Here is a 9,704-nt window from a genome sequence, read left to right as displayed (position 1 = left end):
CCTTTTATTTTCTGGACTACTTGTGTGTAAATTAACACAAGTAGTTTGGTTTTTTTTTTTGTTTTTTTTCTCCCCTCTGAATGCAGGACTACAAATGTCCTTTAGAGGTTGTCCACTACTTGGTCAACCCCTTTTTGAGTGAATTGCTTGTTTGTCTCCGATAAAATTAAAAAACATACTGCCATCAGACAAATTGAACATGAAGAGGAAGTCTGGGCTGCAACTGTCACTTCCTCTTCATGTTCAATTCAACAGGAGGTGTGGACAGTGACCCCCAACACTGATTCTGCACCAAGCTCACGTGTCACAACAGCAGCTGGGAAAAGTGAGTACTGACACCGAGGGAACAGCACCATCATGGGAGGCGAGTATAGGTTTTTGGTTTTTTTTTTTTTGTTTTTTTTTCTTTTATCGGGTCCAAGTGTGGGGTGTGAGAAGTTGCCCAAGTGGTGAATACTCATATGTTGATACAATTGAACATACTCTTGTAGAAGGAGTATTGTGAGAAGTAAGGTGCGCTTCCTTCCCTCTCTGCCCCTGGGAAGCTGCAACTCCACCCGTGTCAGCCTCTCCCGCCATTTCTTCTCTTCCACCACCTCTATCCCTTTTGCTTCTTCAGGTGTGGTGATCAGGACCTCCTCTGGGGACATGGTCAGGAGGTGTTTTCGAGCTAGGTGCTGAAGTGGACTCGCCGCCTGAGTTGGGCCCGGTATCCGTGTCCCCTTGTCTCAGCTGTGTCGGTTTGGCTCCACGACTCCAACTGATCTTCCTCTCATCCTACTTTCTGATTCTGGCCGTGGTATGAGAACCTACTGGTTCTGGCAAACAGGTCTCCATGAGGTCCTTGACTAGGACGTCTGCTTCCCATAGACTACTGGTACACTGTTCCTGCTCTAGAAGCGGCGCTTCTAGTCTATGTGGCTGGTAGTTCCACAAAAGGACATACTGTAATGCTCCATCTCCTGGTCTGGGCCTTTTAGTAATGGAGCTGAGTTGCTCACCAAGGGGAGTACTTCTGGACCCCACCAGTCGCTGGATGAGGTCACTTCCAGCAGCTCCGTCCGTTCTGCGCATGTCCCTGCCCGTTCCCCAATAACTAGCAGCAACTGACAGGGTTTCTTCGCTGTGCTCACCAGGAGTGGACTCTGCTCATGATGGGCCAAACAGATTTTCACCCAACTTGCTTCCAACGATTTCCATGCCATCTTGGGACTTCTAACAGTTGCCATTTTGACTGCTTCATGGCTCTCTTCCTACACCTTTGCACCCCACAAATATGTGTCCCAGTTCACATGTGCTGTGTGTTTTGCAGAACACTTACGGTTTGGCCAAAGTCTCTTCTGTATCCAGGCTTCTGTATCCAGTAACAGTCGCACATAAATCAAGGGACACCCGCTTCTTAATCAGTTCCACTTAACAGTCCAAGTTCAATTAATGATAAAGCACAGTACATTATCATGTTCTGCTTGTTCAGCCTGAACTATCCCTTCGCTTACTTGTTTCTTCAGCCCCTGGGATCTTATGTTCGGCTCTGCAGTATTCTTGGAACCCTCCCCGGTTCCCACACATTTCCCATTCCTGCTTACACTTGTTGGAAGGGAATAAGGTACCCTTCATTGTGCCTAGTTAGGGCCATAGGCTCCAGACATTACAGAAGTGTTCAAAGAAAGTTTCCGACGGTCTCCTACTGCCAGAACAGTATGTACTTATCGAGCCTCCGGCCTTGAACTCTTAGGCTAAGTGCACACGGTGCAGAAAATTTCTGCTCAAAAACCTGTATCCCTTCCCAGAAACCGCACCTATTTTTCCGTGGCGGTTTTTGCGTGGTTTTGATGTGTAATGAGGAAGTGCTCCCTTTTTGTATGACCTTTCCCCTTTCCGTGTTGGGTAGTTCCAATCAAATTAACTGTATCCTAACCAAGAACACTTCTTCCTACAAATATGCCCACCACTGCATATTTTCTCTTCCTTAATCTAACCTCTAAGCCCTCTACTAAATATTATGTCCTATACCAAACTCTTAACTTTCCCAATACACTACTGCACATAAGTAATATTGTCCATTGGTTACATTATATTACAGGAACTGTTTACATTAGACCTTATTAGTCTGGATTTTCACATACTAAATTACTCCATAGAAATACAGTAAAATCACATTTATCGGTCGTCCATGACAGCACCACCTGAGAGAGGGGATCCGCCCTTCAGGAACAGGAAACCTACAGATACAAAAGGGCGGCACCTCTCCCACGCATCAGTTGGTTTCCTGTTCCTAGAGGACGGGACTTCCTTCAGATCGTCCATCATGGAGTCGCCGAGGGATTCCCAGGCCGGCTGACCGACCCAGGTAGCGACTCCTACCTCGGTCAAGCTCGGGTCCCTGGAAGCGCCACGGTGGGCCCGGGTAGGTCACCACGACGGTGGTGAGAGCAGGTGGAGCCAGGGGTCCGGTGGACAGCCGCCTCCATATTGCCGCACCAGGAGGTATGTATGTCCCGGGCCCCTCCTGGTCCGCTCTCTTCCGGCCGGGCAGGCGGTGGCGCCCGGTCGGCGGGTGCAGGTCGGCGCGCGTGGGGGCTGTGGCCTGAGCCGGGGGCGCCATGCCGGCTCCTGTGCATCCCCGCAGGCCTCAGACGGGCGGCGGAGGGGGCCGGGGATGCCGAAACCGGAAGTCGGGTGCCGGCCGGCTTCCGGCGCTCGCCGCGTGTGCACGGCGGTACTAGGCGGCGCGCGGTGGCCGGGGCGGGGATGACCGGAGCTTGCGGGGGGTGGGTCGCGAGGGGGGTCCCGGGTGGGAGGTGCGCGCCAGAACCCTGCTGACCCGGACAAGGAGGCCTTAAAAGGCAGGAGGTGACGCTGCTGGGGTGCTTCTGAAGGCCAGCGATGGATACGACAGAAGCCTCCATAGAGCAGCTGGACGAGGTGCAGGAGCACCCACAGAAACAGGCCACAGTGAAACCACATGCAAGTGGCCAGCAGAAGAAGAAACGGACGGGCGAACAAAGCCACAGAAGTTCCTCCAGGCTAAAGGACCCTCCTGCCTCCCTCCGTGATCCGGTACCTGCCTCATCTGCATGGGTAAGAGATCTCCATGAATGTACCCTGATGCAGTTTCCCCTTATGTTTTTTCCGCAGGGGAGGAAAGCTACGGGAAAACAGAAGCACAGGGAATGTGCCCTCTGTAGTTGCCCCTTGCCGGACGGCCACCCTAAAAAGTTGTGTCAGCCATGCGTGAGACAAACGGTAGGGGTGGAAGGGGACGTTGGCCCTGGGGTAGATTGACAGGCCCTTACACTCTCCCCCGTCCATACAGGTAGCAGAAGAAACGCCGGACTTCACCACAAGCCTGAGGGACATAATCAGGACAGAGATAAAGGCCCTATCTAAAAAGGACTCCTCTAGGGGAAGAGAATGTAGTTTCTCAGGTTCAGAGTCCTCGACCGCCGTAAGGATCGATGACTCTTCAGATTACCCGGCCTCCACTTCGTCTTCTTCGGAGGAAGACTCGAGTCGATTCTGCTTCCCCTTAGACCAGATGGATAAGCTAGTTAAAGCAATAAGGTCCACCATGGGGGTAGCAGACACAAAACCGGAACTTTCAGCTCCGGACGTGATGTTCGGGGGTCTAGATCCCAGGAAGCGGAAGGCCTTTCCATTAAATGATAAGGTCCAGAGCCTAATAGATAGGGAATGGAAGAGACCTGAAAAAAGAGGCTCCTTACCTCCGGCCTTCAAGCGGAGGTACCCGTTTGACGACCCAGTGGTAAACAGATGGGATAAAGCCCCTAAACTGGACGCGGCAGTAGCCAAAGCCTCCAAAAAATCCTCCATTACCTTCGACGACATGGCCTCCTTAAAAGACCCGCTAGATAAGAAAACAGACTTCTTTTTGAAGGGAACTTGGGAGATGTCAGCAGGTGCTCTAAGACCAGCGATAGCTGCCACATGTACGGCCAGATCCATGATGGTCTGGCTAGACCAATTGGATTCCCAACTAAAGGACGGAGTCTCAAGAGCTTCTATCCGGAAAACGCTGCCAATCATCCAAAGTGCGGCAGCTTTTTTGGCGGATGCTTCAGCGGACTCTGCGAGGATGGCAGCCAGAACTGCGAGTTTATCTAACGCAGCTCGTAGGGCCCTTTGGTTAAAATGCTGGCCGGGAGATATCCAGGCCAGATCACGACTCTGCTCCATTCCATGTGAGGGTGAATATCTGTTTGGCCCAGTCTTGGATGAACTCTTAGAGAAAGCCGGGGATGATAAAAAGAAGTTCCCCAGTCTACCGAATCCTTCTTACAGACGTCCCTTTACCAGGAAAGGCTATTTGTGTAGAAGGCAGTCCAGAGATCAGGGCAGATGGGAGGACAAAAGAAGGAGAGGTACAGGTTTCATGTTCGGAGGAGGGGGGCGTCAAGAAGGTCCAGCACGTGACACTAAAAAACCGCCCCAATGACTAGTTGCCCCGGTAGGGGGGAGACTAGCTGCCTTCTACCCAGCCTGGTCCTTGATTTCCAATAGTAAATGGATACTGGGGGTGATAGTTGCGGGTCTACGCCTAGAATTTGCCCGGGTCCCCCAAGATCGATTTAAAGTCACCCCGCTCAGGTCTTCCACACCAGAACAAGCTGCCCTGGAGGCCGAGGTGCATGATCTCTACCGTAAGAGGGTCCTAACGGTGGTCCCAGAGGGAGAAACGGGGAAAGGGTTTTACTCCCCCCTGTTCCTGATCCACAAACCAGACGGGTCCTTCAGGACTATAATAAACCTTAAATCCCTCAACGAATTCCTGGTCATACGCCTGTTTAAGATGGAGACAATTAAATCAACAATAAAATTACTGTTTCAAAACTGTTTTATGGTGGTGTTAGATTTAAAAGACGCTTACTACCATATTCCCATTCATGCAGCTCATCAGCGGTTTCTCAGAGTGGTGGTTCAGCTGGATGGGTCAGTCCAACATTTCCAATATGCGGCCCTCCCCTTTGGGGTGGCAGTCGCTCCCCGTGTGTTTACCAAAGTAGTAGCGGAAGTTATGGCCCATCTACGTGAATCGGACATTCTTGTGATCCCCTACTTAGATGACTTCCTGATCGTAGGGTAAACAGCAAAACATTGTCTGGAACAACTACAAAGGGCAATGTCTGCCCTAGAGGGGTTAGGATGGCTGCTTAACATTAAAAAGTCTCGGTTACAGCCGGTGAGAGTCCAACAATTCTTGGGCCTGTTCCTAGACTCTGAGAAACAGGAATGCCGTCTGCCCCCCGGAGAAGCTTGTTTGCCTACACTATCAGGTCCTGAACGCTTCCAATAACCCTACCATGTCCCTCAGGAAAGCCATGTCCCTTCTGGGTTCCCTCTCGTCCTGTATCCCGGCAGTCCAGTGGGCACAGTTTCATACAAGAAAACTGCAGGGCGAGGTCTTAAGGTATCAGAGAATCCTTGAGGGTTACTTAGAGGGCCAGCTAACCTTGTCCCGAAACACAAGGGAGTCCCTAGAGTGGTGGCTAGTCAAGGATAATTTATCCAAAGGGGTCCCCTGGGAGTATGACATATCCCGCATAATCACCACGGATGCTAGCCCTTCCGTTGGGGGGCTCATATGGGTGAGATTCTGGTACAGGGCCTATGGGAGCATCATCAGATAGAAATGTCATCTAATCTGAAAGAGTTGACAGCGGTACAGCAGGCAGCTAAGGAGCTACTTGTGTATCTGCAGGGCCATCATGTTCGAGTGTTCTCCGACAATCAGGTCACCGTGGCTTATATCAACCACCAAGGCGGGACTCGTTCCAAACCCCTGATGAATGTGGCAGAACGGCTATTCCGGCTAGCAGAGCAGCATTTTCAATCTTTAACAGCTCTACATATAAAAGGGATGGAAAATATCACAGCAGATTTCCTAAGCCGCAATCCACTAAAACAAGGAGAATGGTCCCTAAGCACCTCCATCTTCGACCTAATTGTACAAAAATGGGGACAACCAGAGGTAGACCTCTTCGCTACCAGGGAAAACAGAAAATTAAAACAATTTTGCTCCCTAAATCCCAGAGAGAACCCCCTGGCGGTAGATGCCTTTCTGATAAAGTGGGACTTCGGGCTAGCATACGCCTTCCCTCCCCTATCGCTACTACCCCTGGTGATGAAGAAAATCAGGAGAGACAGCAAGGGTGATAGTTATCGCTCCATTTTGGCCCAGGAGGGCTTGGTTTTCTTGCCTCAGGACCATGTCGGTGTCCGACCCTTGGGTCCTTCCGGACATCCCGGATCTCCTATCCCAGGGCCCAGTGTTCCATCCTCAGGTGGCTGGCCTACATCTGACGGCGTGGAGTTTGAACGGACACTGCTGAGAGAAAAAGGCTTCTCCCAAGACCTGATTAACACCCTACTTAAAAGTAGAAAAGTCATCACTACCAAAATCTATGTCAGAATTTGGAAAAAATTCCTGCAGAACTCTGGAGTGGTCGCTGGCGCTTCAGCACCTGTAAACCAAATCTTAGAGTTTCTTCAGAAAGGTCTGGATATGGGGCTCTCCACTAGTACCCTTAAAGTACAAGTATCAGCCTTGGGGGCCCTCGTTAGCTGCAACATCGTGGGTAATTACTGGATCAGTAGATTCATTAAGGCAGCAGGTAGATCCAGGCCAATAGCGAAAGATAGATTCATGCCGTGGGACTTGAACCTAGTCCTCACGGCTATGACAGAAGCCCCATTCGAACCTATCTCATCAGCTTCCATAAAGAACCTGTCCCTCAAAGTAGCCTTCCTAGTAGCTCTAACCTCAGCTCGTAGGGTAAGCGACATCCAGACATTATCTAGACGTCCTCCTTATATACAGTTCAAGGACGATAGGGTAATACTCAGACCTGATCCGGCGTATTTACCTAAGGTAGTTTCCAGCTTTCATAGGACACAGGAGATAGTCCTTCCATCTTTCCTCCCTAATCCAGCTAATGAGAAGGAAGAGAAACTTCACACCTTGGATGTTAGGAAATGCCTCATAGAATATCTGGCAGTTACCGATCCGTGGAAAAAAGATAATGCCCTGTTTGTCTCTCATCAAGGCCCTAGGAAAGGTTGTAGAGCGTCAAAAAGTACACTAGCCAGGTGGGTTAGAGAAGCGATCTCAATAGCATACACCTCAAAAGGCAGGTCGCCACCCCGGAAGCTGAGGGCGCATTCCACCAGAGCCATGGCGACCTCGTGGGCCGAAAGATCAGAAGTGTCCATTGACCAGATATGTAAGGCGGCTACTCGGTCCTTTCCGAGCACCTTTTATAGTCATTATAGGCTAGACTTGGGTGCTTCCACAGACCTCTCTTTTGGTATAAGGGTACTGCAGGCTGTAGTCCCTCCCTAAATAGTTTTACTCTCTGTAATTCTCTCAGGTGGTGCTGTCATGGACGACCGATAAAGTCTTAGTTACTCACCGGTTAACGATGTTTTTCGGAGTCCATGACAGCACCCGTATATTCCCTCCCTTTAGTTTAAATTTGGGTGTGCACTTCTTCCTCTTGTATGTACACTGGTAAGGAATAGTTGTGTAAAAGTACTGTATATAAATTTTGCTATTAACCATTGTGGTCCTCTTGTGCTCTGTAATCCAACTGATGCGTGGGAGAGGTGCTGCCCTTTTGTATCTGTAGGTTTCCTGTTCCTGAAGGGCGGATCCCCTCTCTCAGGTGGTGCTGTCATGGACTCCGAAAAACACCGTTAACCGGTGAGTAACTAAGATTTTTACAAACTTGTCTTTCAGGGAGGAAGGCACATGCAGTCCCTGTCAGACTCTTAGGGTCCCGTTACACATAGCGACGCTCCAGCGATCCCGACAACGATACGACCTGGTAAGGATTGCTGGTGCGTCGCTACATGGTCGCTAGTAAGCTGTCAAACAGGCAGATCTACTCAACTACGCAGCGGCGATCCGTATAACGACCTCGGCGGTAGTTGGGACCTTGTCACACAGCAGCTATTCTGAACAATTCCAGCCTGCGTCCCTGAGTTCTGCGTCGCCAACGAGGTCGCTCGTCGGCATCAAACGGCGACGCATGCCAGCCAGTGGGACACCAGCGATCAAAAAATGGCCCAGGACATTCTAGCACGATCAGCGACATCGCAGCAGGGGCCCAGTCGCTGCTATGTGCCACGCGTAGCGAGATTGCTGTTGCGTCACAAAACTTGTGACGTTTCAGCGATCTCGCTAACGATCTTGCTATGTGAGACGGGGCCTTTACACATGAATGAGTCTGTAAAATAGGGCCACCATAATGAGAATTGTATACAGACTGTCGATCACCTCCAGGGAGGCATGATTAGAGGATTATGGTCCCGTCACACCTAGCGACGCTATAACGATCCCGACAGCGATACGACACGACAGGGATCGTTGCCGCATCGCTATGTGGTCGCTATTGAGATGTCAGACAGTCCAATCTACCCATCGACGGAGCAACGATCTAGCGTGTAATAGCGAACTTTGTAACGATGTCGGTGGTCGTTGGGACCCTGTCACATTGCATGTTCCATTGACGATTCACACCTCGATGAGGGATGTACTGTGTGACGCTGTATTTACACAGGCGTGGATTGCGCTCCCTTTCTCACGCCCTCTCAGCTCAGAATGGTGGATGCTACCGCGTCCTGATTGGCCGAGCATTTAAAAGAAGGTGACGTACTAGCGCTCCATTTCATTCAAAAAATACCTACCATTAACTGGCTAGAGAAGCAACGAAGATGGAAAAGCAGATGATCCAAAATGGAGTCGCAGCCGTTGGACAAAAACAGGATCTCAACTTGGACACACCCGGGTCAGGAACAAAGAACTGAAGCGCTACTTTGTTAGCTTCTTTTAAAAGGAAGCCCGCCAATCAGGACGCTGTAGTGACCACCAATCGGAGCCGAGGTAGGCGTGGAAATGGGAACGCTAATCCCCGCCTTGTCTTGCTTCTGAGTCGCTAACGAGGTCGTTAGGCTAGGTGTCAAACGTGACGATACAAGCGACTCAGTGGGACATGAGCGACCAAAGAAATGCCCAGACATTTCGGGCACGATCAGTGATACCCGGCAGGGGGGCTGGTCGCTGGACACTGTCACACACAGCGATCTCGCTGGTAAGATCGCTATAATGTCACAGTTCTAGTGACTCCGCAGCGATCTCGCTAGCGATCTCGCTTAGTGTGACAGGGCCTTTAGTCTGGGGGAAGAGATATTAGCATAAGTGACGCTGTGTAACAAAAATATTTTTTAAGAGCCTCCAACCTAAGTAAGCACATACATCAAACACTTTATCTGAGCAAAGAAATCTACACCCATACCGCTATTGTGGTTGGGAAAAGTCATGGGACCTGACAGGCTCCCTTTAATCCCATATTGCATATGCATCACAGGGTGCACTTTATACACCTCTTTGAATGCTATTGCCAAACCCTTATGTAAATATCTGTTCTAGTAACATCTGTTGGCAGTGCGCTAAGATTATAAAGTCCTATAAAGTTTTATTAGCATTTCTGTAGCTTGCATTATTTAGTATAGGCCTCTGAGGCTGCACAAACACACCCAGCATTCATCGTTCTCTGCCCATAAAACGTGGTGTGCTGCGAGGATCCTTTTACACCGGAAGATAAATTGCCTTATGGACTGTATGGCAAGTTTATCAGAGGTCACTCATGAAATACAATGTTTGCAGCAAGTTTATTATGACAGAT

The sequence above is a fragment of the Dendrobates tinctorius genome, unplaced genomic scaffold (genome assembly GCF_039654945.1).
Source record: "Dendrobates tinctorius isolate UK_male_01 unplaced genomic scaffold, ASM3965494v1 ptg000388l, whole genome shotgun sequence".
NCBI lineage: Eukaryota > Metazoa > Chordata > Amphibia > Anura > Dendrobatidae > Dendrobates > Dendrobates tinctorius.
This window is presented reverse-complemented; position numbering follows the sequence as displayed.